The sequence below is a fragment of the Camelus ferus genome, chromosome 36 (assembly GCF_009834535.1).
Source record: "Camelus ferus isolate YT-003-E chromosome 36, BCGSAC_Cfer_1.0, whole genome shotgun sequence".
Classification (NCBI taxonomy): Eukaryota; Metazoa; Chordata; class Mammalia; order Artiodactyla; family Camelidae; genus Camelus; species Camelus ferus.
This window is the reverse complement of record NC_045731.1, coordinates 8,793,995-8,819,525: the sequence shown is the minus strand read 5'-3', so window position 1 is coordinate 8,819,525 and position 25,531 is coordinate 8,793,995.

Sequence of the window (25,531 nt, the reverse complement as noted above, 5' to 3'; positions counted from 1 at the left end):
TCTGTCTGCAGCTCCTCGGATCAGATAGGAGCCATCCGCTTGACTTCCTCGAGTGTCTCCTAGTGCGGGATGCCGGGGAAAAGCGGGGGTTGGGCTGGAAATGCAGCTAGCATCTACTGCCTCCACTTGGACAGGGGAGGAAATTAGCGGAATTCCCCCTGCAAGGCAACACCAGTGACACATGACAGCTGCGTGGAAAGTGGCCCCAAACCTCCCCCACACACTCGGCCGTGATCCGGAATTGTGAGTGTGGGGAGGTTCCGTCTTCTGTCTGTAGCGCCTGGGATCTCCTAGGAGCCCACCACGTGTATTCCCCGAGTACTCTTAGTGCGAGCTTCAATGGAAAAGTGGGGGTTGTTTTGGAAATGCAGGTAGCATCTAGTGCCTCCTCCAGTACAGGGGAGGTAATAAGCGGGCTTCCCCCTGCCAGGCAAAACCTGTGACACCATGCAGATGCGTGGAGGGCGGCCCCAAACCTCCCCAACTCACTCGGCCGTATTCCGGGATTCTGAGTGTGGGGATGTTCTTTCTTCTGTCTGCAGCGCCTGGTATCTCCTAGGAGCCCTCCACTTGTCTTCCCCGATTGTCTACTACGGCGAGCTGCCGGGGAATGCGGGGGTTGGGCAGGAAATTCAGTTAGCATCTAGTGCCGCCCCCTGGAATGGGGAGGTAATTAGCGGAATTCCCCCTGCCAGGCAACACCTGTGACACCAGGCAGCTGCGTGGTGGGCGGCCCCAAACCTGCCCCACACAATCGGACGTGTTCCGGGATTCTGAGTGAGGGGAGGTTCCGTTTTCTGTCTGCAGTGCCTGGGATCTCCTAGGAGCCCTCGGCGTGTCTTCCCCTAGTGTCTCTTAATGCGGGATGCAGGGAAAGGCGGTGGTTGGTCTGGAAAATCAGGTAGATTCTAGTGCCTCCCCCTGGACAGGGGAGGAAATTAGCGGAATTCCCCCTGCCAGGAAACACCTGTGAAACCAGGAAGCTGCGTGGAGGTCGTCCCCAATCTTTCCCCACAAACTCGGCCGTGTTTCAGAATTCTGAGTGCGGGAAGGTTCCGTCATATGTCTGCAGCGCCTGGGATCTACTAGGAGCCATCCGCGTGTATTCCTCGAGTGTCTAATAGTGCGGGCTGCCGCGGAAAGAGGGGGTTAGGCTGGAAATGCTGGTAGCATCTAGTGCCTCCCCCTGGACAGGGGAGGAAATTAGCGGACTTCCTCCTGCCAGGCAACAACTGTGACACCAGGCAGCTGCGTCGAGGTCGGCCCCAAACCTCCCCAACTCCCTCGTACGTGATCCGGAATTCTCAGTGTGGGGAGGTTCCGTCTTCTGTCTGCAGCGCCTGTGATCTCCTAGGAGCCCTCCGAGTGTCTTCCCCGAGTGTCTCCTAGTGCGGGCTGCCGGGGAAATATGGGAGATTTCCTGGAAATGTAGGTAGCATCTAATGCCTCCCCCTGGACAGGGGAGGTATTTAGCGGACTTCCCCCTGCCAGGCTACAGATGTGACATGAGGCAGGTGGGTGGAGGGCGGCCCCAAACATCCCCCACACAGTCGGCCATGTTCCGGAATTCTGAGAGTGGGGAGTTTCCGTCTTCTGTCTACAGCGCCTGGGATCACGTAGGAACCAACCCCGTGTTTTCAACGAGTGTCTAATACTGCGGGCTGCCGGGGAAATGCGGGGGTTAGGCTGGAAATGCAGGTAGCATCTAGTGCCTCCACCTGGACAGGGGAGGTAATTAGCGGAATTCCCCCTGCCAGGAAACACCTGTGACACCAGGCAGCGGCGTCGTGGGCGGCCCCAAACCTCTCCCACTCACTCGTACATGATCCAGAATTCTGAGTGTGGGTAGGTTCCCTCTTCTGTCTTTAGCACCTGGGATCTCCTAGGAGCACACCGCGTGTATTTCCCGAGTGTCTCCAAGTGCGGGCTGCCGGGTAAATGTGGGGGATTGGCTGGAAATGCAGGTAGCATCTAGTGCCTCCCCCTGGACAGGGGAGGTAATTAGCGGAATACCCCCTGCCGGGCAACACAGGTGACACCAGGCAGCTGCGTGGAGAGCGGCCCCAAACCTCCCCCACACACTCGGCCGTGATCCGGTATTCTGAGTGTGGGGAGGTTCCGTCTTATGTCTGCAGTGCCTGATATCTCCTAGGAGCCATCCGCGTGTATTCCCCGAGTGTCTCATAGTGCGGGCTTCAATGGAAATGCGGGGTTGGGCTGGAAATGCAGGTAGCATCTGCTGCCTCCTCCTGGAATGGGGAGGTAATTAGCGGACTTCCCCCTGCCAGGCAACACCATTGACACCATGCATATGCGTGGAGGTCAGCCCCAATCCTCCACCACACACTCATCCTTATTCCGGGATTCTGAGAGTGGGGATGTTCCGTCTTCTGTCTGCAGCGCCTGGGATCACGTAGGAACCAACCGCGTGTTTTCAACGAGTGTCTAACACTGAGGGCTGCAGGAGAAATGCGGGGGTTAGGCTGGAAATGCAGGTAGCATCTAGTGCCTCCCCCTGGACATGGGAGGTAATTAGCGGACTTCCCCCTGCCGGGCAACACCTGTGACATCAGGCAGCTGCGTGGTGGGCGGCCCCCAACCTCCCCCACTCACTCGTACGTGATCCGGAATTCTGAGTGTGGGTATGTTCCCTCTTCTGTCTGCAGCTCCTCGGATCTGATAGGAGCCATCCGCTTGACTTCCTCGAGTGTCTCCTAGTGCGGGATGCCGGGGAAAGGCGGGGGTTGGGCTGGAAATGCAGGTTGCATCTAGTGCCTCCACTTGGACAGGGGAGGAAATTAGCGGAATTCCCCCTGCAAGGCAACACCTGTGACACATGATAGCTGCGTGGAAAGTGGCCCCAAACCTCCCCCACACACTCGGCCGTGATCCGGAATTGTGAGTGTGGGGAGGTTCCGTCTTCTGTCTGTAGCGCCTGGGATCTCCTAGGAGCCCACCACGTGTATTCCCCGAGTACTCTTAGTGCGGGCTTCAATTGAAAAGTGGGGGTTGTTTTGGAAATGCAGGTGGCATCTAGTGCCTCCTCCAGTACAGGGGAGGTAATAAGCGGACTTCCCCCTGCCAGGCAAAACCTGTGACACCATGCAGATGCGTGGAGGGCGGCCCCAAACCTCCCCCACACACTCGGCCGTATTCCGGGATTCTGAGTGTGGGGATGTTCTGTCTTCTGTCTGCAGCGCCTGGTATCTCCTAAGAGCCCTCCACTTGTCTTCCCCGATTGTCTACTACGGCAAGCTGCCGGGGAATGCGGGGGTTGGGCAGGAAATGCAGGTAGCATCTAGTGCCGTCCCCATGGAATGGGGAGGTAATTAGCGGACTTCCCCCTGCCAGGCAACACCATTGACACCATGCATATGCGTGGAGGTCAGCCCCAATCCTCCCCCACACACTCATCCTTGTTCCGGGATTCTGAGAGTGGGGATGTTCCGTCTTCTGTCTGCAGCGCCTGGGATCACGTAGGAACCAACCGCGTGTTTTCAACGAGTGTCTAACACTGCGGGCTGCAGGGGAAATGCGGGGGTTAGGCTGGAAATGCAGGTAGCATCTAGTGCCTCCCCCTGGACATGGGAGGTAATTAGCGGACTTCCCCCTGCCGGGCAACACCTGTGACATCAGGCAGCTGCGTGGTGGGCGGCCCCCAACCTCCCCCACTCACTCGTACGTGATCCGGAATTCTGAGTGTGGGTATGTTCCCTCTTCTGTCTGCAGCACCTCGGATCTGTTAGGAGCCATCCGCTTGACTTCCTCGAGTGTCTCCTAATGCGGGATGCTGGGGAAAGGCGGGGGTTGGGCTGGAAATGCAGCTAGCATCTAGTGCCTCCACTTGGACAGGGGAGGAAATTAGCGGAATTCCCCTGCAAGGCAACACCTGTAGCACATGACAGCTGCGTGGGAAGTGGCCCCAAACCTCCCCCACACACTCGGCCGTGATCCGGAATTGTGAGTGTGGGGAGGTTCCGGCTTATGTCTGCAGCGCCTGGGTTCTCCTAGGAGCCCTCCACGTGTCTTCCCCGAGTGTCTCCTATTGCGGGCTTCAATGGAAAGACGGGGGTTGTGTTGGAAATGCAGGTAGCATCTAGTGCCTCCTCCTGTACAGGGGAGGAATAAGCGGACTTCCCCCTGACAGGAAAAACCTGTGACACCAGGCATCTGCGTGGAGGGTGTCCCCAAATCTCCCCCACACACTCGGCCGTGTTCCGGGATTCTGAGTGTGGGGAGTTCCGTTTTCTATCTGCAGTGCCTGGGATCTCCGAGGAGCATTCGGCGTGTCTTCCCGTAGTGTCCCTTAGTGCGAGATGCCAGGGAAATGCGGGGGTTGGGCTCGAAATTCAGGTAGCTTCTAGTTCCTCCCCCTGGAGAGGGGAGGTAATTAGCGGAATTCCCCCTGCCAGGAAACACCTGTGACACCAGGCAGCTTCGTCGAGGGCGGCCCCAAACCTCTCCCACTCACTCGTACGTTATCCGGAATTCTGAGTTTGGGTAGGTTCCCTCTTCTGTCTGCAGCGCCTGGGATCTCCTAGGATCCCTCCGCATGTCTTCCCAGATTGTCTCCTACAGCAAGCTGCCAGGGAAACGGGGGTTGGGCTGGAAATGCAGGTAGCATCTGCTGCCTCCTCCTGGAATGGGGAGGAAATTAGCGGACTTCCCCCTGCCAGGCAACACCAGTGACACCATGCATATGCCTGGAAGTCAGCCCCAAACCTCCCCCACACACTCGGCCGTGTTCCGGGATTCTGAGAGTGGGGATGTTCCGTCTTCTGTCTGCAGCGCCTGGGATCACGTAGGAACCAACCGCGTGATTTCAACGAGTGTCTAACACTGCGGGCTGCAGGAGAAATGCGGGGGTTACGCTGGAAATGCAGGTAGCATCTAGTGCCTCCCCCTGGACAGGGGAGGTAATTAGCGGACTTCCCCCTGCCAGGCAACACCTGTGAAATCAGGCAGCTGCGTGGTGGGCGGCCCCCAACCTCCCCCACTCACTCGTACGTGATCCGGAATTCTGAGTGTGGGTATGTTCCCTCTTCTGTCTGCAGCTCCTCGGATCTGATAGGAGCCATCCGCTTGACTTCCTCGAGTGTCTCCTAGTGCGGGATGCCGGGGAAAGGCGGGGGTTGGGCTGGAAATGCAGCTAGCATCTAGTGCCTCCACTTGGACAGGGGAGGAAATTAGCGGAATTCCCCCTGCAATGCAACACCTGTGACACATGACAGCTGCGTGGAAAGTGGCCCCAAACCTCCCCCACACACTCGGCCGTGATCCGGAATTGTGAGTGTGGGGAGGTTCCGACTTTAGTCTGCAGCGCCTGGGTTCTCCTAGGAGCCTTCCACGTGTCTTCCCCGAGTGTCTCCTATTGCGGGCTTCAATGGAAAGACGGGGGTTGTGTTGGAAATGCAGGTAGCATCTAGTGCCTCCTCCTGTACAGGGGAGGAAATAAGTGGACTTCCCCCTGACAGGAAAAACCTGTGACACCAGGCATCTGCGTGGAGGGTGTCCCCAAATCTCCCCCACACACTCGGCCGTGTTCCGGGATTCTGAGTGTGGGGAGGTTCTGTTTTCTATCTGCAGTGCCTGGGATCTCCGAGGAGCATTCGGCGTGTCTTCCCGTAGTGTCCCTTAGTGCGAGATGCCAGGGAAATGCGGGGGTTGGGCTCGAAATTCAGGTAGCTTCTAGTTCCTCCCCCTGGAGAGGGGAGGTAATTAGCGGAATTCCCCCTGCCAGGAAACACCTGTGACACCAGGCAGCTTCGTCGAGGGCGGCCCCAAACCTCTCCCACTCACTCGTACGTTATCCGGAATTCTGAGTTTGGGTAGGTTCCCTCTTCTGTCTGCAGCGCCTGGGATCTCCTAGGATCCCTCCGCATGTCTTCCCAGATTGTCTCCTACAGCAAGCTGCCAGGGAAAAGGGGGTTGGGCTGGAAATGCAGGTAGCATCTGCTGCCTCCTCCTGGAATGGGGAGGAAATTAGCGGACTTCCACCCTGCCAGGCAACACCAGTGACACCATGCATATGCCTGGAGGTCAGCCCCAAACCTCCCCCACACACTCGGCCGTGTTCCGGGATTCTGAGAGTGGGGATGTTCCGTCTTCTGTCTGCAGCGCCTGGGATCACGTAGGAACCAACCGCGTGATTTCAACGAGTGTCTAACACTGCGGGCTGCAGGAGAAATGCGGGGGTTACGCTGGAAATGCAGGTAGCATCTAGTGCCTCCCCCTGGACAGGGGAGGTAATTAGCGGACTTCCCCCTGCCAGGCAACACCTGTGAAATCAGGCAGCTGCGTGGTGGGCGGCCCCCAACCTCCCCCACTCACTCGTACGTGATCCGGAATTCTGAGTGTGGGTATGTTCCCTCTTCTGTCTGCAGCTCCTCGGATCTGATAGGAGCCATCCGCTTGACTTCCTCGAGTGTCTCCTAGTGCGGGATGCCGGGGAAAGGCGGGGGTTGGGCTGGAAATGCAGGTAGCATCTAGTGCCTCCACTTGGACAGGGGAGGAAATTAGCGGAATTCCCCCTGCAAGGCAACACCTGTGACACATGACAGCTGCGTGGAAAGTGGCCCCAAACCTCCCCCACACACTCGGCCGTGATCCGGAATTGTGAGTGTGGGGAGGTTCCGTCTTCTGTCTGTAGCGCCTGGGATCTCCTAGGAGTCCACCACGTGTATTCCCCGATTAGTCTTAGTGCGGGCTTCAATGGAAAAGTGGGGGTTGTTTTGGAAGTGCAGGTAGCATCTAGTGCCTCCTCCAGTAAAGGGGAGGTAATAAGCGGAATTCCCCCTGCCAGGCAAAACCTGTGACACCATGCAGATGCGTGGAGGGCGGCCCCAAACCTCCCCTACACACTCGGCCGTATTCCGGGATTCTGAGTGTGGGGATGTTCTGTCTTCTGTCTGCAGCGCCAGGGATCTCCTAGGAGCCCTCCACTTGTCTTCCCCGATTGTCTACTAAGGCGAGCTGCCGGGGAATGCGGGCGTTGGGCAGGAAATGCAGGTAGCATCTAGTGCCTCCCCCTGGAATGGGGAGGTAATTAGCAGACTTCTCCCTGCCAGGCAACACGTGAGACACCAGGCAGCTGCGTGGTGGGCGGCCCCAAACCTCCCCCACACAATCGGCCGTGTTTCGGAATTCTGAGTGTGTGGAGGTTCCGTCTTCTGTCTGCAGCGCCTGGGATCTCCTAGGAGCCCTCGGCGTGTCTTCCCCTAGTGTCTCTTAATGCGTGATGCCGAGGAAAGGCGGTGGATTGTCTGGAAAATCAGGTAGCTTCTAGTGCCTCCCCCTGGACAGGGGAGGTAATTAGCGGAATTCCCCCTGCCAGGAAACACCTGTGACACCAAGAAGCTGCGTGGAGGTCGTCCCCAAACTTTCCCCACAAACTCGGCCGTGTTTCAGAATTCTGAGTGTGGGAAGGTTCCGTCATATGTCTGCAGCGCCTTAAATCTACTAGGAGCCATCCGCGTGTATTCCTCGAGTGTCTAATAGTGTGGGCTGCCGGGGAAAAGAGGGGGTTAGTCTGGAAATGCTGGTAGCATCTAGTGCCTCCCCCTGGACAGGGGAGGTAATTAGCGGAATACCCCCTGCCGGGCAACACACGTGACACCAGGCAGCTGCGTGGAGAGCGGCCCCAAACCTCCCCCACACACTCGGCCGTGATCCGGTATTCTCAGTGATGGGAGAGGTTCCGTCTTATGTCTGCAGTTCCTGATATCTCCTAGGAGCCATCCGCGTGTATTCCCCGAGTGTCTTATAGTGCGGGCTTCAATGGAAATGCGGGGTTGGGCTGGAAATGCAGGTAGCATCTGCTGCCTCCTCCTGGAATGGGGAGGTAATTAGCGGACTTCCACCTGCCAGGCAACACCAGTGACACCATGCAGATGCGTGGTGGGCGGCCCCAAACCTGCCCCACACAATCGGACGTGTTCCGGGATTCTGAGTGAGGGGAGGTTCCGTTTTCTGTCTGCAGTGCCTGGGATCTCCTAGGAGCCCTCGGCGTGTCTTCTCCTAGTGTCTCTTAATGCGGGATGCCGGGGAAAGGCGGTGGTTGGTCTGGAAAATCAGGTAGATTCTAGTGCCTCCCCCTGGACATGGGAGGAAATTAGCGGACTTCCCCCTGCCAGGCAACAACTGTGACACCTGACAGCTGCGTGGTGGGCGGCCCCCAACCTCCCCACTCACTCGTACGTGATCCGGAATTCTGAGTGTGGGTATGTTCCCTCTTCTGTCTGCAGCTCCTCGGATCTGATAGGAGCCATCCGCTTGACTTCCTCGAGTGTCTCCTAGTGCGGGATGCCGGGGAAAGGCGTGGGTTGGGCTGGAAATGCAGGTTGCATCTAGTGCCTCCACTTGGACAGGGGAGGAAATTAGCGGAATTCCCCCTGCAAGGCAACACCTGTGACACATGACAGCTGCGTGGAAAGTGGCCCCAAACCTCCCCCACACACTCGGCCGTGATCCGGAATTGTGAGTGTGGGGAGGTTCCGTCTTCTGTCTGTAGCGCCTGGGATCTCCTAGGAGCCCACCACGTGTATTCCCCGAGTACTCTTAGTGCGGGCTTCAATGGAAAAGTGGGGGTTGTTTTGGAAATGCAGGCTGCATCTAGTGCCTCCTCCAGTAAAGGGGAGGTAATAAGCGGACTTCCCCCTGCCAGGCAAAACCTGTGACACCATGCAGATGCGTGGAGGGCGGCCCCAAACCTCCCCCACACACTCGGCCGTATTCCGGGATTCTGAGTGTGGGGATGTTCTGTCTTCTGTCTGCAGCGCCTGGTATCTCCTAGGAGCCCTCCACTTGTCTTCCCCGATTGTCTACTACGGCGAGCTGCCGGGGAATGCGGGGGTTGGGCAGGAAATTCAGTTAGCATCTAGTGCCTCCCCCTGGAATGGGGAGGTAATTAGCGGAATTCCCCCTGCCAGGCAACACCTGTGACACCAGGCAGCTGCGTGGTGGGCGGCCCCAAACCTGCCCCACACAATCGGACGTGTTCCGGGATTCTGAGTGAGGGGAGGTTCCGTTTTCTGTCTGCAGTGCCTGGGATCTCCTAGGAGCCCTCGGCGTGTCTTCCCCTAGTGTCTCTTAATGTGGGATGCAGGGAAAGGCGGTGGTTGGTCTGGAAAATCAGGTAGCTTCTAGTGCCTCCCCCTGGACAGGGGAGGAAATTAGCGGAATTCCCCCTGCCAGGAAACAACTGTGAAACCAGGAAGCTGCGTGGAGGTCGTCCCCAATCTTTCCCCACAAACTCGGACGTGTTTCAGAATTCTGAGTGCGGGAAGGTTCCGTCATATGTCTGCAGCGCCTGGGATCTACTAGGAGCCATCCGCGTGTATTCCTCGAGTGTCTAATAGTGCGGGCTGCCGCGGAAAGAGGGGGTTAGGCTGGAAATGCTGGTAGCATCTAGTGCCTCCCCCTGGACAGGGGAGGAAATTAGCGGACTTCCTCCTGCCAGGCAACAACTGTGACACCAGGCAGCTGCGTCGAGGTCGGCCCCAAACCTCCCCAACTCCCTCGTACGTGATCCGGAATTCTCAGTGTGGGGAGGTTCCGTCTTCTGTCTGCAGCGCCTTTGATCTCCTAGGAGCCCTCCGAGTGTCTTCCCCGAGTGTCTCCTAGTGCGGGCTGCCGGGGAAATATGGGAGATTTCCTGGAAATGTAGGTAGCATCTAATGCCTCCCCCTGGACAGGGGAGGGTATTTAGCGGACTTCCCCCTGCCAGGCTACAGATGTGACATGAGGCAGGTGGGTGGAGGGCGGCCCCAAACATCCCCCACACAGTCGGCCATGTTCCGGAATTCTGAGAGTGGGGAGTTTCCGTCTTCTGTCTACAGCGCCTGGGATCACGTAGGAACCAACCCCGTGTTTTCAACGAGTGTCTAATACTGCGGGCTGCCGGGGAAATGCGGGGGTTAGGCTGGAAATGCAGGTAGCATCTAGTGCCTCCACCTGGACAGGGGAGGTAATTAGCGGAATTCCCCCTGCCAGGAAACACCTGTGACACCAGGCAGCGGCGTCGTGGGCGGCCCCAAACCTCTCCCACTCACTCGTACATGATCCAGAATTCTGAGTGTGGGTAGGTTCCCTCTTCTGTCTTTAGCACCTGGGATCTCCTAGGAGCACACCGCGTGTATTTCCCGAGTGTCTCCAAGTGCGGGCTGCCGGGTAAATGTGGGGGATTGGCTGGAAATGCAGGTAGCATCTAGTGCCTCCCCCTGGACAGGGGAGGGTAATTAGCGGAATACCCCCTGCCGGGCAACACAGCTGACACCAGGCAGCTGCGTGGAGAGCGGCCCCAAACCTCCCCCACACACTCGGCCGTGATCCGGTATTCTGAGTGTGGGGAGGTTCCGTCTTATGTCTGCAGTGCCTGATATCTCCTAGGAGCCATCCGCGTGTATTCCCCGAGTGTCTCATAGTGCGGGCTTCAATGGAAATGCGGGGTTGGGCTGGAAATGCAGGTAGCATCTGCTGCCTCCTCCTGGAATGGGGAGGTAATTAGCGGAATTCCCCCTGCCAGGCAACACCATTGACACCATGCATATGCGTGGAGGTCAGCCCCCAATCCTCCCCCACACACTCATCCTTGTTCCGGGATTCTGAGAGTGGGGATGTTCCGTCTTCTGTCTGCAGCGCCTGGGATCACGTAGGAACCAACCGCGTGTTTTCAACGAGTGTCTAACACTGCGGGCTGCAGGGGAAATGCGGGGGTTAGGCTGGAAATGCAGGTAGCATCTAGTGCCTCCCCCTGGACATGGGAGGTAATTAGCGGACTTCCCCCTGCCGGGCAACACCTGTGACATCAGGCAGCTGCGTGGTGGGCGGCCCCCAACCTCCCCCACTCACTCGTACGTGATCCGGAATTCTGAGTGTGGGTATGTTCCCTCTTCTGTCTGCAGCTCCTCGGATCTGATAGGAGCCATCCGCTTGACTTCCTCGAGTGTCTCCTAGTGCGGGATGCCGGGGAAAGGCGGGGGTTGGGCTGGAAATGCAGGTTGCATCTAGTGCCTCCACTTGGACAGGGGAGGAAATTAGCGGAATTCCCCCTGCAAGGCAACACCTGTGACACATGATAGCTGCGTGGAAAGTGGCCACAAACCTCCCCCACACACTCGGCCGTGATCCGGAATTGTGAGTGTGGGGAGGTTCCGTCTTCTGTCTGTAGCGCCTGGGATTTCCTAGGAGCCCACCACGTGTATTCCCCGAGTACTCTTAGTGCGGGCTTCAATTGAAAAGTGGGGGTTGTTTTGGAAATGCAGGTAGCATCTAGTGCCTCCTCCAGTACAGGGGAGGTAATAAGCGGACTTCCCCCTGCCAGGCAAAACCTGTGACACCATGCAGATGCGTGGAGGGCGGCCCCAAACCTCCCCCACACACTCGGCCGTATTCCGGGATTCTGAGTGTGGGGATGTTCTGTCTTCTGTCTGCAGCGCCTGGTATCTCCTAAGAGCCCTCCACTTGTCTTCCCCGATTGTCTACTAGGGCAAGTTGCCGGGGAATGCGGGGGTTGGGCAGGAAATGCAGGTAGCATCTAGTGCCTCCCCATGGAATGGGGAGGTAATTAGCGGACTTCCCCCTGCCAGGCAACACCATTGACACCATGCATATGCGTGGAGGTCAGCCCCAATCCTCCCCCACACACTCATCCTTGTTCCGGGATTCTGAGAGTGGGGATGTTCCGTCTTCTGTCTGCAGCGCCTGGGATCACGTAGGAACCAACCGCGTGTTTTCAACGAGTGTCTAACACTGCGGGCTGCAGGGGAAATGCGGGGGTTAGGCTGGAAATGCAGGTAGCATCTAGTGCCTCCCCCTGGACATGGGAGGTAATTAGCGGACTTCCCCCTGCCGGGCAACACCTGTGACATCAGGCAGCTGCGTGGTGGGCGGCCCCCAACATCCCCCACTCACTCGTACGTGATCCGGAATTCTGAGTGTGGGTATGTTCCCTCTTCTGTCTGCAGCACCTCGGATCTGTTAGGAGCCATCCGCTTGACTTCCTCGAGTGTCTCCTAATGCGGGATGCTGGGGAAAGGCGGGGGTTGGGCTGGAAATGCAGCTAGCATCTACTGCCTCCACTTGGACAGGGGAGGAAATTAGCGGAATTCCCCCTGCAAGGCAACACCTGTAGCACATGACAGCTGCGTGGAAAGTGGCCCCAAACCTCCCCCACACACTCGGCCGTGATCCGGAATTGTGAGTGTGGGGAGGTTCCGGCTTTTGTCTGCAGCGCCTGGGTTCTCCTAGGAGCCCTCCACGTGTCTTCCCCAAGTGTCTCCTATTGCGGGCTTCAATGGAAAGATGGGGGTTGTGTTGGAAATGCAGGTAGCATCTAGTGCCTCCTCCTGTACAGGGGAGGAAATAAGCGGACTTCCCCCTGACAGGAAAAACCTGTGACACCAGGCATCTGCGTGGAGGGTGTCCCCAAATCTCCCCCACACACTCGGCCGTGTTCCGGAATTCTGAGTGTGGGGAGTTTCCGTTTTCTATCTGCAGTGCCTGGGATCTCCGAGGAGCATTCGGCGTGTCTTCCCGTAGTGTCCCTTAGTGCGAGATGCCAGGGAAATGCGGGGGTTGGGCTCGAAATTCAGGTAGCTTCTAGTTCCTCCCCCTGGAGAGGGGAGGTAATTAGCGGAATTCCCCCTGCCAGGAAACACCTGTGACACCAGGCAGCTTCGTCGAGGGCGGCCCCAAACCTCTCCCACTCACTCGTACGTTATCCGGAATTCTGAGTTTGGGTAGGTTCCCTCTTCTGTCTGCAGAGCCTGGGATCTCCTAGGATCCCTCCGCATGTCTTCCCAGATTGTCTCCTACAGCAAGCTGCCAGGGAAACGGGGGTTGGGCTGGAAATGCAGGTAGCATCTGCTGCCTCCTCCTGGAATGGGGAGGAAATTAGCGGACTTCCCCCCTGCCAGGCAACACCAGTGACACCATGCATATGCCTGGAAGTCAGCCCCAAACCTCCCCACACACTCGGCCGTGTTCCGGGATTCTGAGAGTGGGGATGTTCCGTCTTCTGTCTGCAGCGCCTGGGATCACGTAGGAACCAACCGCGTGATTTCAACGAGTGTCTAACACTGCGGGCTGCAGGAGAAATGCGGGGGTTACGCTGGAAATGCAGGTAGCATCTAGTGCCTCCCCCTGGACAGGGGAGGTAATTAGCGGACTTCCCCCTGCCAGGCAACACCTGTGAAATCAGGCAGCTGCGTGGTGGGCGGCCCCCAACCTCCCCCACTCACTCGTACGTGATCCGGAATTCTGAGTGTGGGTATGTTCCCTCTTCTGTCTGCAGCTCCTCGGATCTGATAGGAGCCATCCACTTGACTTCCTCGAGTGTCTCCTAGTGCGGGATGCCGGGGAAAGGCGGGGGTTGGGCTGGAAATGCAGCTAGCATCTACTGCCTCCACTTGGACAGGGGAGGAAATTAGCGGAATTCCCCTGCAAGGCAACACCTGTGACACATGACAGCTGCGTGGAAAGTGGCCCCAAACCTCCCCCACACACTCGGCCGTGTTCCGGGATTCTGAGTGTGGGGATGTTCCGTCTTCTGTCTGCAGCGCCTGGGTTCTCCTAGGAGCCCTCCACGTGTCTTCCCCGAGTGTCTCCTATTGTGGGCTTCAATGGAAAGACGGGGGTTGTGTTGGAAATGCAGGTAGCATCTTGTGCCTCCTCCTGTACAGGGGAGGAAATAAGCGGACTTCCCCCTGACAGGAAAAACCTGTGACACCAGGCATCTGCGTGGAGGGTGTCCCCAAATCTCCCCCACACACTCGGCCGTGTTCCGGGATTCTGAGTGTGGGGAGTTTCCGTTTTCTATCTGCAGTGCCTGGGATCTCCGAGGAGCATTCGGCGTGTCTTCCCGTAGTGTCCCTTAGTGCGAGATGCCAGGGAAATGCGGGGGTTGGGCTCGAAATTCAGGTAGCTTCTAGTTCCTCCCCCTGGAGAGGGGAGGTAATTAGCGGAATTCCCCCTGCCAGGAAACACCTGTGACACCAGGCAGCTTCGTCGAGGGCGGCCCCAAAACTCTCCCACTCACTCGTACGTTATCCGGAATTCTGAGTTTGGGTAGGTTCCCTCTTCTGTCTGCAGCGCCTGGGATCTCCTAGGATCCCTCCGCATGTCTTCCCAGATTGTCTCCTACAGCAAGCTGCCAGGGAAAAGGGGGTTGGGCTGGAAATGCAGGTAGCATCTGCTGCCTCCTCCTGGAATGGGGAGGAAATTAGCGGACTTCCACCTGCCAGGCAACACCAGTGACACCATGCATATGCCTGGAGGTCAGCCCCAAACCTCCCCCACACACTCGGCCGTGTTCCGGGATTCTGAGAGTGGGATGTTCCGTCTTCTGTCTGCAGCGCCTGGGATCACGTAGGAACCAACCGCGTGATTTCAACGAGTGTCTAACACTGCGGGCTGCAGGAGAAATGCGGGGGTTACGCTGGAAATGCAGGTAGCATCTAGTGCCTCCCCCTGGACAGGGGAGGTAATTAGCGGACTTCCCCCTGCCAGGCAACACCTGTGAAATCAGGCAGCTGCGTGGTGGGCGGCCCCCAACCTCCCCCACTCACTCGTACGTGATCCGGAATTCTGAGTGTGGGTATGTTCCCTCTTCTGTCTGCAGCTCCTCGGATCTGATAGGAGCCATCCGCTTGACTTCCTCGAGTGTCTCCTAGTGCGGGATGCCGGGGAAAGGCGGGGGTTGGGCTGGAAATGCAGCTAGCATCTAGTGCCTCCACTTGGACAGGGGAGGAAATTAGCGGAATTCCCCCTGCAAGGCAACACCTGTGACACATGACAGCTGCGTGGAAAGTGGCCCCAAACCTCCCCCACACACTCGGCCGTGATCCGGAATTGTGAGTGTGGGGAGGTTCCGTCTTCTGTCTGTAGCGCCTGGGATCTCCTAGGAGTCCACCACGTGTATTCCCCGATTAGTCTTAGTGCGGGCTTCAATGGAAAAGTGGGGGTTGTTTTGGAAGTGCAGGTAGCATCTAGTGCCTCCTCCAGTAAAGGGGAGGTAATAAGCGGAATTCCCCCTGCCAGGCAAAACCTGTGACACCATGCAGATGCGTGGAGGGCGGCCCCAAACCTCCCCTACACACTCGGCCGTATTCCGGGATTCTGAGTGTGGGGATGTTCTGTCTTCTGTCTGCAGCGCCAGGGATCTCCTAGGAGCCCTCCACTTGTCTTCCCCGATTGTCTACTAAGGCGAGCTGCCGGGGAATGCGGGGGTTAGGCAGGAAATGCAGGTAGCATCTAGTGCCTCCCCCTGGAATGGGGAGGTAATTAGCAGACTTCTCCCTGCCAGGCAACACGTGAGACACCAGGCAGCTGCGTGGTGGGCGGCCCCAAACCTCCCCCACACAATCGGCCGTGTTTCGGAATTCTGAGTGTGTGGAGGTTCCGTCTTCTGTCTGCAGCGCCTGGGATCTCCTAGGAGCCCTCGGCGTGTCTTCCCCTAGTGTCTCTTAATGCGTGATGCCGGGGAAAGGCGGTGGATGGTCTGGAAAATCAGGTAGCTTCTAGTGCCTCCCCCTGGACAGGGGAGGTAATTAGCGGAATTCCCCCTGCCAGGAAACACCTGTGACACCAAGAAGCTGCGTGGAGGTCGTCCCCAAACTTTCCCCACAAACTCGGCCGTGTTTCAGAATTCTGAGTGTGGGAAGGTTCCGTCATATGTCTGCAGCGCCTTAAATCTACTAGGAGCCATCCGCGTGTATTCCTCGAGTGTCTAATAGTGTGGGCTGCCGGGGAAAAGAGGGGGTTAGACTGGAAATGCTGGTAGCATCTAGTGCCTCCCCCTGGACAGGGGAGGTAATTAGCGGAATACCCCCTGCCGGGCAACACAGGTGACACCAGGCAGCTGCGTGGAGAGCGGCCCCAAACCTCCCCCACACACTCGGCCGTGATCCGGTATTCTGAGTGTGGGGAGGTTCCGTCTTATGTCTGCAGTTCCTGATATCTCCTAGGAGCCATCCGCGTGTATTCCCCGAGTGTCTTATAGTGCGGGCTTCAATGGAAATGCGGGGTTGGGCTGGAAATGCAGGTAGCATCTGCTGCCTCCTCCTGGAATGGGGAGGTAATTAGCGGACTTCCACCTGCCAGGCAACACCAGTGACACCATGCAGATGCGTGGTGGGCGGCCCCAAACCTGCCCCACACAATCGGACGTGTTCCGGGATTCTGAGTGAGGGGAGGTTCCGTTTTCTGTCTGCAGTGCCTGGGATCTCCTAGGAGCCCTCGGCGTGTCTTCTCCTAGTGTCTCTTAATGCGGGATGCCGGGGAAAGGCGGTGGTTGGTCTGGAAAATCAGGTAGATTCTAGTGCCTCCCCCTGGACATGGGAGGAAATTAGCGGACTTCCCCCTGCCAGGCAACAACTGTGACACCTGACAGCTGCGTGGTGGGCGGCCCCCAACCTCCCCCACTCACTCGTACGTGATCCGGAATTCTGAGTGTGGGTATGTTCCCTCTTCTGTCTGCAGCTCCTCGGATCTGATAGGAGCCATCCGCTTGACTTCCTCGAGTGTCTCCTAGTGCGGGATGCCGGGGAAAGGCGGGGGTTGGGCTGGAAATGCAGGTTGCATCTAGTGCCTCCACTTGGACAGGGGAGGAAATTAGCGGAATTCCCCCTGCAAGGCAACACCTGTGACACATGACAGCTGCGTGGAAAGTGGCCCCAAACCTCCCCCACACACTCGGTCGTGATCCGGAATTGTGAGTGTGGGGAGGTTCCGTCTTCTGTCTGTAGCGCCTGGGATCTCCTAGGAGCCCACCACGTGTATTCCCCGAGTACTCTTAGTGCGGGCTTCAATGGAAAAGTGGGGGTTGTTTTGGAAATGCAGGCTGCATCTAGTGCCTCCTCCAGTACAGGGGAGGTAATAAGCGGACTTCCCCCTGCCAGGCAAAACCTGTGACACCATGCAGATGCGTGGAGGGCGGCCCCAAACCTCCCCAACACACTCGGCCGTATTCCGGGATTCTGAGTGTGGGGATGTTCTGTCTTCTGTCTGCAGCGCCTGGTATCTCCTAAGAGCCCACCACTTGTCTTCCCCGATTGTCTACTACGGCAAGCTGCCGGGGAATGCGGGGTTTGGGCAGGAAATGCAGGTAGCATCTAGTGCCTCCCCCTGGAATGGGGAGGTAATTAGCGGACTTCCCCCTGCCAGGCAACACCTGTGACACCAGGTAGCTGCGTGGTGGGCGGCCCAAAACCTGCCCCACACAATCGGACGTGTTCCGGGATTCTGAGTGAGGGGAGGTTCCGTTTTCTGTCTGCAGTGCCTGGGATCTCCTAGGAGCCCTCGGCGTGTCTTCCCCTAGTGTCTCTTAATGCGGAATGCCGGGGAAAGGCGGTGGTTGGTCTGGAAAATCAGGTAGCTTCTAGTGCCTCCCCCTGGACAGGGGAGGTAATTAGCGGAATTCCCCCTGCCAGGAAACACCTGTGACACCAGGAAGCTGCGTGGAGGTCGTCCCCAAACTTTCCCCACAAACTCGGCCGTGTATCAGAATTCTGAGTGTGGGAAGGTTCCGTCATCTGTCTGCAGCGCCTGGGATCTACTAGGAGCCATCCGCGTGTATTCCTCGAGTGTCTAATAGCGCGGGCTGCCAGGGAAAAGAGGGGGTTAGGCTGGAAATGCTGGTAGCATCAAGTGCCTCCCCCTGGACTGGGGAGGAAATTAGCGGACTTCCTCCTGCCAGGCAACAACTGTGACACCAGGCAGCTGCGTCGAGGTCGGCCCCAAACGTCCCCAACTCCCTCGTACGTGATCCGGAATTCTCAGTGTGGGGAGGTTCCGTCTTCTGTCTGCAGCACCTGTGATCTCCTAGGAGACCTCCGAGTGTCTTCCCCGAGTGTCTCCTAGTGCGGGCTGCCGGGGAAATACGGGGGATTTCCTGGAAATGTAGGTAGCATCTAGTGCCTCTCCCTGGAAAGGGGAGGTATTTAGCGGACTTCCCCCTGCCAGGCTACAGATGTGACATGAGGCAGGTGGGTGGAGGGCGGCCCCCAAACATCCCCCACACAGTCGGCCATGTTCCGGAATTCTGAGTGTGGGGATGTTCTGTGTTCTGTCTGCAGCGCCTGGGATCTCCTAGGAGCCCTCGACTTGTCTTCCCCGATTGTCTACTATGGCGAGCTGCCGGGGAATGCGGGGATTGGGCAGGAAATGCAGGTAGCATCTAGGGCCTCCCCCTGGAATGGGGAGGTAATTAGCGGACTTCCCCCTGCCAGGCAACACCTGTGACACAAGGCAGCTGCGTGGTGGGCGGCCCCAAACTTGCCCCACACAATCGGACTTGTTCCGGGATTCTGAGTGAGGGGAGGTTCCGTTTTCTGTCTGCAGTGCCTGGGATTTCCTAGGAGCCCTCGGCGTGTCTTCCCCTAGTGTTTCTTAGTGCGGGATGCAGTGGAAAGTCGGCGGATGGGCTGGAAATTCAGGTAGCTTTAAGTGCCTCCCCCTGGACAGGGGAGGTATTTAGCGGAATTCCCCCTGCAAACAAACACCTGTGACACCAGGCAGCTGCGTGGAGGTTGGCCCCAAACTTTCCCCAAAAACTCGGCCGTGTTTCAGAATTCTGAGTGTGGGTAGGATCCCTCTTTTGTCTGCAGCGCCTGGGATATCCTAGGAGCCGTCCGCGTGACTTCCTCGAGTGTTCCGTGGTGCGGGCTGCCGGGGAAATGCGGGGGTTGGGCTGGAAATGCAGGTAGCATCTAGTGCCTCCACCTGGACAGGGGAGGTAATTAGCGAAATTCCCCTTGCCAGGCAACACCTGTGACACCACGCAGCTGCGTGGTGTGTGGCCCCAAACCTCCCTCACACACTCGGCTGTGTTCTGGGATTTGAGTGTGGCGAGGTTCCGTTTTCTGTCTGCAGTGCCTGAGATCTCCTAGGAGCCCTCGGCGTGTCTTCCCCTAGTGTCTCTTAATGCGGGATGCCGGGGAAAGGCGGTGGTTGGTCTGGAAAATCAGGTAGCTTCTAGTGCCTCCACCTGGAATGGGGAGGTAATTAGCAGACTTCCCCCTGCCAGGCAACACCTGTGACACCAGGCAGCTGCGTGGTGGGCGCCCCAAACCTCCCCCACACAATCGGCCGTGTTTCGCTATTCTGAGTGTGTGGAGGTTCCGTCTTCTGTCTGCAGCGCCTGGGATCTCCTAGGAGCCCTCCACGTGTATTCCTCGAGTGTTTAGTAGTGCGGGCTGCCGGGGAAATGCAGGGGTTAGGCTGGAAATGCAGGTAGCATCTAGTGCCTCCCCCTGGACATGGGATGTAATTAGCGGACTTCCCCCTGCCAGGCAACAACTTTGACACCAGGCAGCTGCGTGGAGGGCGGCCCCAAACCTCCCCCACACAATCGGCCGTGTTTCGCTATTCTGAGTTTGGGGAGGTTCCGTCTTCTGTCTGCAGCGCCTGGGATCACGTAGGAACCAACCGCGTGTTTTCAACGAGAGTCTAACACTGCGGGCTGCAGGGGAAATGCGGGGGTTAGGCTGGAAATGCAGGTAGCATCTAGTGCCTCCCCCTGGACAGGGGAGTTAATTAGCGGACTTCCCCCTGCCAGGCAACACCTGTGACATCAGGCAGCTGCGTGGAGGGCGGCCCCCAGCCTCCCCCACTCACTCGTACTTGATCCGGAATTCTGAGTGTTGGTAGGTTCCCTCTTCGATCTGCAGCGCCTCTTATCTCCTAGGAGCCATCCGCTTGACTTCATCGAGTGTCTCCTAGTGCGGGATGACGCGGAAAGGCGGGGGTTGGGCTGGAAATGCTGGTAGCATCTAGTGCCTCCACTTGGACAGGGGAGGAAATTAGCGGAATTCCCCCTGCAAGGCAACACCGGTGACACATGACAGCTGCGTGGAAAGTGGCCCCAAACCTCCCCCACACACTCGGCCGTGATCCGGAATTGTGAGTGTGGGGAGGTTCCGTCTTCTGTCTGTAGCGCCTGGGATCTCCTAGGAGCCCACCGCGTGTATTCCCCGAGTACTCATAGTGCGGGCTTCAATGGAAAAGTGGGGGTTGTTTTGGAAATGCAGGTAGCATCTAGTGCCTCCTCCAGTACAGGGTAGGTAATAAGCGGACTTCCCCCTGCCAGGTAAAACCTGTGACACCATGCAGATGCGTGGAGGGCGGCCCCAAATCTCCCGCACACACTCGGCCGTATTTTGGGATTCTGAGTGTGGGGATGTTCTGTCTTTTGTCTGCAGTGCCTGGGATCTCCTAGGAGCCCACGTCCTGTCTTCCCCTAGTGTCTCTTAGTGCGGGATGCCTGGGAAATTCGGGGGTTGGGCTGGAAATTCAGGTAGCTTCTAGTGCCTCCCCCTGGACAGGGGAGTTAATTAGCGGAATTCCCCCTGCTAGGAAACACCTGTGACACCAGGCAGCTGCGTGGTTGTTGGCCCCAAACTTTCCCCACAAACTCGGCCGTGTTTCGGAATTCTGAGTGTGTGAAGGTTCCGTCTTCTGTCTGCAGCACCTGGGATCTCCTAGGAGCCCTCCACGTGTATTCCTCGAGTGTCTACCTGCGCGGGCTGCCGGGGAAAAGCGGGGGTTAGGCTGGAAATGCAGGTAGCATCTAGTGCCTCCCCCTGGACATGGGAGGTAATTAGCGTACTTCCCCCTGCCAGGCAACACCTGTGACACCAGGCAGCTGCGTGGTGGGCGGCCCCAAACCTGCCCTACACAATCGGACGTGTTCCAGGATTCTGAGTGAGGGGAGGTTCCATTTTCTGTCTGCTGTGCCTGGGATCTCCTAGGAGCCCTCGGCGTGTCTTCCCCAAGTGTTTCTTAGTGCGGGATGCAGGGGAAAGTCAGGGGATGGGCTGGAAATTCAGGTAGCTTTAAGTGCCTCCCCCTGGACAGGGGAGGTAATTAGCGGAATTCCCCCTGCAAAGAAACACCTGTGAGACCAGGCAGCTTCGTGGAGGTTGGCCCCAAACTTTCCCCAAAAACTCGGCCGTGTTTCAGAATTCTGAGTGTGGGTAGGATCCCTCTTCTGTCTGCAGCGCCTGGGATCTCCTAGGAGCCGTCCACGTGACTTCCTCGAGTGTTTCCTAGTGCGGGCTGCCGGGGAAAGGCGGGGGTTGGGCTGGAAATGCAGGTAGCATCTAGTGCCTCCACCTGGACAGGGGAGGTAATTAGCGGAATTCCCCTTGCCAGGCAACACCTGTGACACCAGGAAGCTGCGTGGAAGGCGGCCCCAAACCTCCCCCACTCACTCGTACGTGATTCCGAATTCTGAGTGTGGGTAGGTTCCCTCTTCTGTCTGCAGGGCCTCGGATTTCCTAAGAGCCCTCCGCTTGACTTCCTCGAGTGTCTCTTAGTGCGGGATTCCGGGGAAAGGCGGGGGTAGGGCTGGAAATGCAGGTAGCATCTAGTGCCTCCGCCTGGACAGGGGAGGAAATTAGCCGAATTCCCCCTGCCAGGCAACAGCTGTGACACGAGTCACCTGGGTGGAGGGCGGCCCCCAAACCTCCCCCACACACTCGGCCATGTTCCGGAATTCTGAGTGTGGGGAGGTTCCGTCTTCTGTCTGCAGCTCCTGGGATCTCCTAGGAGCCCTCCACGTCTATTCCTCGAGTGTCTAGTAGTGCGGGCTGCCGGGGAAAAGCAGGGGTTAGGCTGGAAATGCATTTAGAATCTAGTGCCTCCCCCTGGATATGGGAGGTAATTAGTGGATTTCCCCCTGCCAGGCAACAACTGAGAAACCAGGCAGCTGCATGGAGGGCGGCCCCATACCTACCCTCTCACTCGTACGTGATTCCGAATTCTGAGTGTGGGTAGGTTCCCTCTTCTGTCTGCAGCGCCTCGGATCTTCTAAGAGCCCTCCGCTTGACTTCCTCGAGTGTCTCCTAGTGCGGGATGCCGGGGAAAGGCGGGGGTAGGGCTGGAAATGCAGGTAGCATCTAGTGCCTTCCCTGGACAGGGGAGGTAATTAGCGGAATTTCCCCTGCCAGACAACACCTGTGACAACAGGCAGCTGCGTGGAGAGCGGCCCCAAACCTCCCCCACACACACGGCCGTGTTCCAGAATTCTGAGTTTGGGGAGGTTCCGTCTTCTGTCTGTAGCGACTGGGATCTCCTAGGAGCCCTCCGATTGTCTTCCCCGAGTATCTACTTGTGCGTGCTGCCGGGGAAATGCGGGGGTTAGGCTGGAAATGCAGGTAGCATCTAGTGACTTCCCCTGGACAGGGGAGGTAATTAGCGTAATTCCCCCTGCCATGCAACACCTGTGACACCAGACAGTTTCGTGGAGGGCGGCCCCAAACCTCTCCCACACACTCGTACGTGATCCGGAAATCTGAGTGTGGGGAAGTTCCGTATTCCGACTGCAGTGCTGGGGATCACCTAGGAGCCATCCTCGTGTCTTCCTCTACTGTCTCATAGTGCGGGTTGCAAGGGAAATGAGGGGGTTGGGCTGGAAATGCAGGGTAGCAACTAGTGCCTCCCCCTGGACAGGGGAGATATTTAGAGGAGTTCCCCCTGAGATGCAACACCTATGAAACCTGGCAGCTGCATGGAGGGCGGCCCCATACCTCCCCCACACACTCGGGCGTGTTCCGGATTTCTGAGTGTGGGGAGGTTCCGTATTCAGTCTACAGTGCCTGGGATCTCCTAGGAGCCCTTCACGTTTCTTCCTCGAGTGTCTCCTAGTGCGGGCTTCCGGGGAAATGCGGGGTTTCGGCAGTAAATGCAGGTAGCATCTAGTATCTCCCCCTGGACAGGTGAGGTAATTAGCGTACTTCGCCCTGACAGGCAACACCTGTGACACCTGGCAGATGCGTGGAGGTCGCCCTAAACCTCACCCACTCACTCGTACGTGATCCGGAATTCTGAGATTGGGGAGTTTCCGTCTTCTCTCTGCAGCGCCTGTGATCACGTAGGAAACAACCACATGTTTTCAATGAGTGTCTAATACTGCGAGCTGCCAGGGAAATGCGGGGGTTAGGCTGGAAATGCAGGTAGCATCTAGTGTCTCCCCCTGGACAGGGGAGGAAATGAGCGGACTTCCCCCTGCCAGGCAACAACTGTGAAACCTGACAGCTGCGTGGTGGGCGGCCCCCAACCTCCCCCACTCACTCGTACGTGATCCGGAATTCTGAGTGTGGGTATGTTCCCTCTTCTGTCTGCAGCTCCTCGGATCTGAAAGGAGCCATCCGCTTGACTTCCTCGAGTGTCTCCTAGTGCGGGATGCCGGGGAAAGGCGGGGGTTGGGCTGGAAATGCAGGTTGCATCTAGTGCCTCCACTTGGACACGGAGGAAATTAGCGGAATTCCCCCTGCCAAGGCAACACCTGTGGCACATGACAGCTGCGTGGAAAGTGGCCCCCAACCTCCCCCACACACTCGGCCGTATTCCGGGATTCTGAGTGTGGGGATGTTCTGTCTTTTGTCTGCAGCGCCTGGTATCTCCTAGGAGCCCTCCAATTGTCTTCCCCGATTGTCTACTATGGCGAGCTGCCGGGGAATGCGGGGGTTGGGCAGGAAATGCAGGTAGCATCTAGTGCCTCCCCCTGGAATGGGGAGGTAATTAGCGGACTTCCCCCTGCCAGGCAACACCTGTGACACCAGGCAGCTGCGTGGTGGGCGGCCCCTAACCTCCCCCACTCACTCGTACGTGATCCGGAATTGTGAGTGTGGGGAGGTTCCGTCTTCTGTCTGTAGCGCCTGGGATCTCCGAGGAGCCAACCACGTGTATTCCCCGAGTACTCATAGTGCGGGCTTCAGTGGAAAAGTGGGGGTTGTTTTGGAAATGCAGGTAGCATCTAGTGCCTAATCCAGTACAGGGGAGGTAATAAGCGGGCTTCCCGCTGCCAGGCAAAACTTGTGACACCATGCAGATGCGTGGAAAGTGGCCCCAAACCTCCCCCCACACTCGGCCGTGATCCGGAATTGTGAGTGTGGGGAGGTTCCGTCTTCTGTCTGCAGTGCCTGGGATCTCCTAGGAGCCCTCGGCGTGTCTTCCCCTAGTGTCTCTTAATACGGGATGCTGGGGAAAGGCGGTGGTTGGTCTGGAAAATCAGGTAGCTTCTAGTGCCTCCCCATGGACAGGGGAGGTAATTAGCGGAATTCCCCCTGCCAGGAAACACCTGTGACACCAGGAAGCTGCGTGGAGGTCGTCCCCAAACTTTCCCCACAAACTCGGCCGTGTTTCAGAATTCTGAGTGTGGGAAAGTTCCGTCATATGTCTGCAGCGCTGGGATCTACTAGAAGCCCATCCGCGTGTATTCCTCGAGTGTCTAATAGTGGGGCTGCCGGGAAAAAGAGGGGGTTAGGCTGGAAATGCTGGTTGCATCTAGTTCCTCCCCCTGGACAGGGGAGGAAATTAGCGGACTTCCTCCTGCCAGGCAACAACTGTGACACCAGGCAGCTGCGTCGAGGTCGGCCCCAAACCTCCCCAACTCCCTCGTACGTGATCCGGAATTCTCAGTGTGGGGAGGTTCCGTCTTCTGTCTGCAGCGCCTGGGATCACGTAGGAACCAACCCCGTGTTTTCAACGAGTGTCTATACTGCGGGCTGCCGGGGAAATGCGGTGGTTAGGCTGGAAATGCAGGTAGCATCTAGTGCCTCCACCTGGACAGGGGAGGTAAATAGCGGAATTCCCCCTGCCAGGAAACACCTGTGACACCAGGCAGCTGCGTCGTGGGCGGCCCCAAACCTCTCCCACTCACTCGTACATGATCCAGAATTCTGAGTTTGGGTAGGTTCCCTCTTCTGTCTTTAGCGCCTGGGATCTCCTAGGAGCACACCGCGTGTATTTCCCGAGTGTCTCCTAGTGCGGGCTGCCGGGTAAATGTGGGGTATTGCCTGGAAATGCAGGTAGCATCTAGTGCCTCCCCCTGGACAGGGGAGGTAATTAGCGGAATACCCCCTGCCGGGCAACACAGGTGACAACAGGCAGCTGCGTGGAGAGCGGCCCCAAACCTCCCCCACACACTCGGCCGTGTTCCGGGATTCTGAGTGTGGGGAGGTTCCGTTTTCTATCTGCAGTGCCTGGGATCTCCGAGGAGCATTCGGCGTGTCTTCCCGTAGTGTCCCTTAGTGCGAGATGCCAGGGAAATGCGGGGGTTGGGCTCGAAATTCAGGTAGCTTCTAGTTCCTCCCCCTGGAGAGGGGAGGTAATTAGCGGAATTCCCCCTGCCAGGAAACACCTGTGACACCAGGCAGCTTCGTCGAGGGCGGCCCCAAACCTCTCCCCACTCACTCGTACATTATCCGGAATTCTGAGTTTGGGTAGGTTCCCTCTTCTGTCTGCAGCGCCTGGGATCTCATAGGATCCCTCCGCATGTCTTCCCAGATTGTCTCCTACAGCAAGCTGCCAGGGAAACGGGGGTTGGGCTGGAAATGAAAGTAGCATCTGCTGCCTCCTCCTGGAATGGGGAGGTAATTAGCGGACTTCCCCCTGCCAGGCAACACCAGTGACACCATGCATATGCGTGGAGGTCAGCCCCAAACCTCCCCCACACACTCGGCCGTGTTCCGGGATTCTGAGAGTGGGGATGTTCCGTCTTCTGTCTGCAGTGCCTGGGATCTCCGAGGAGCAT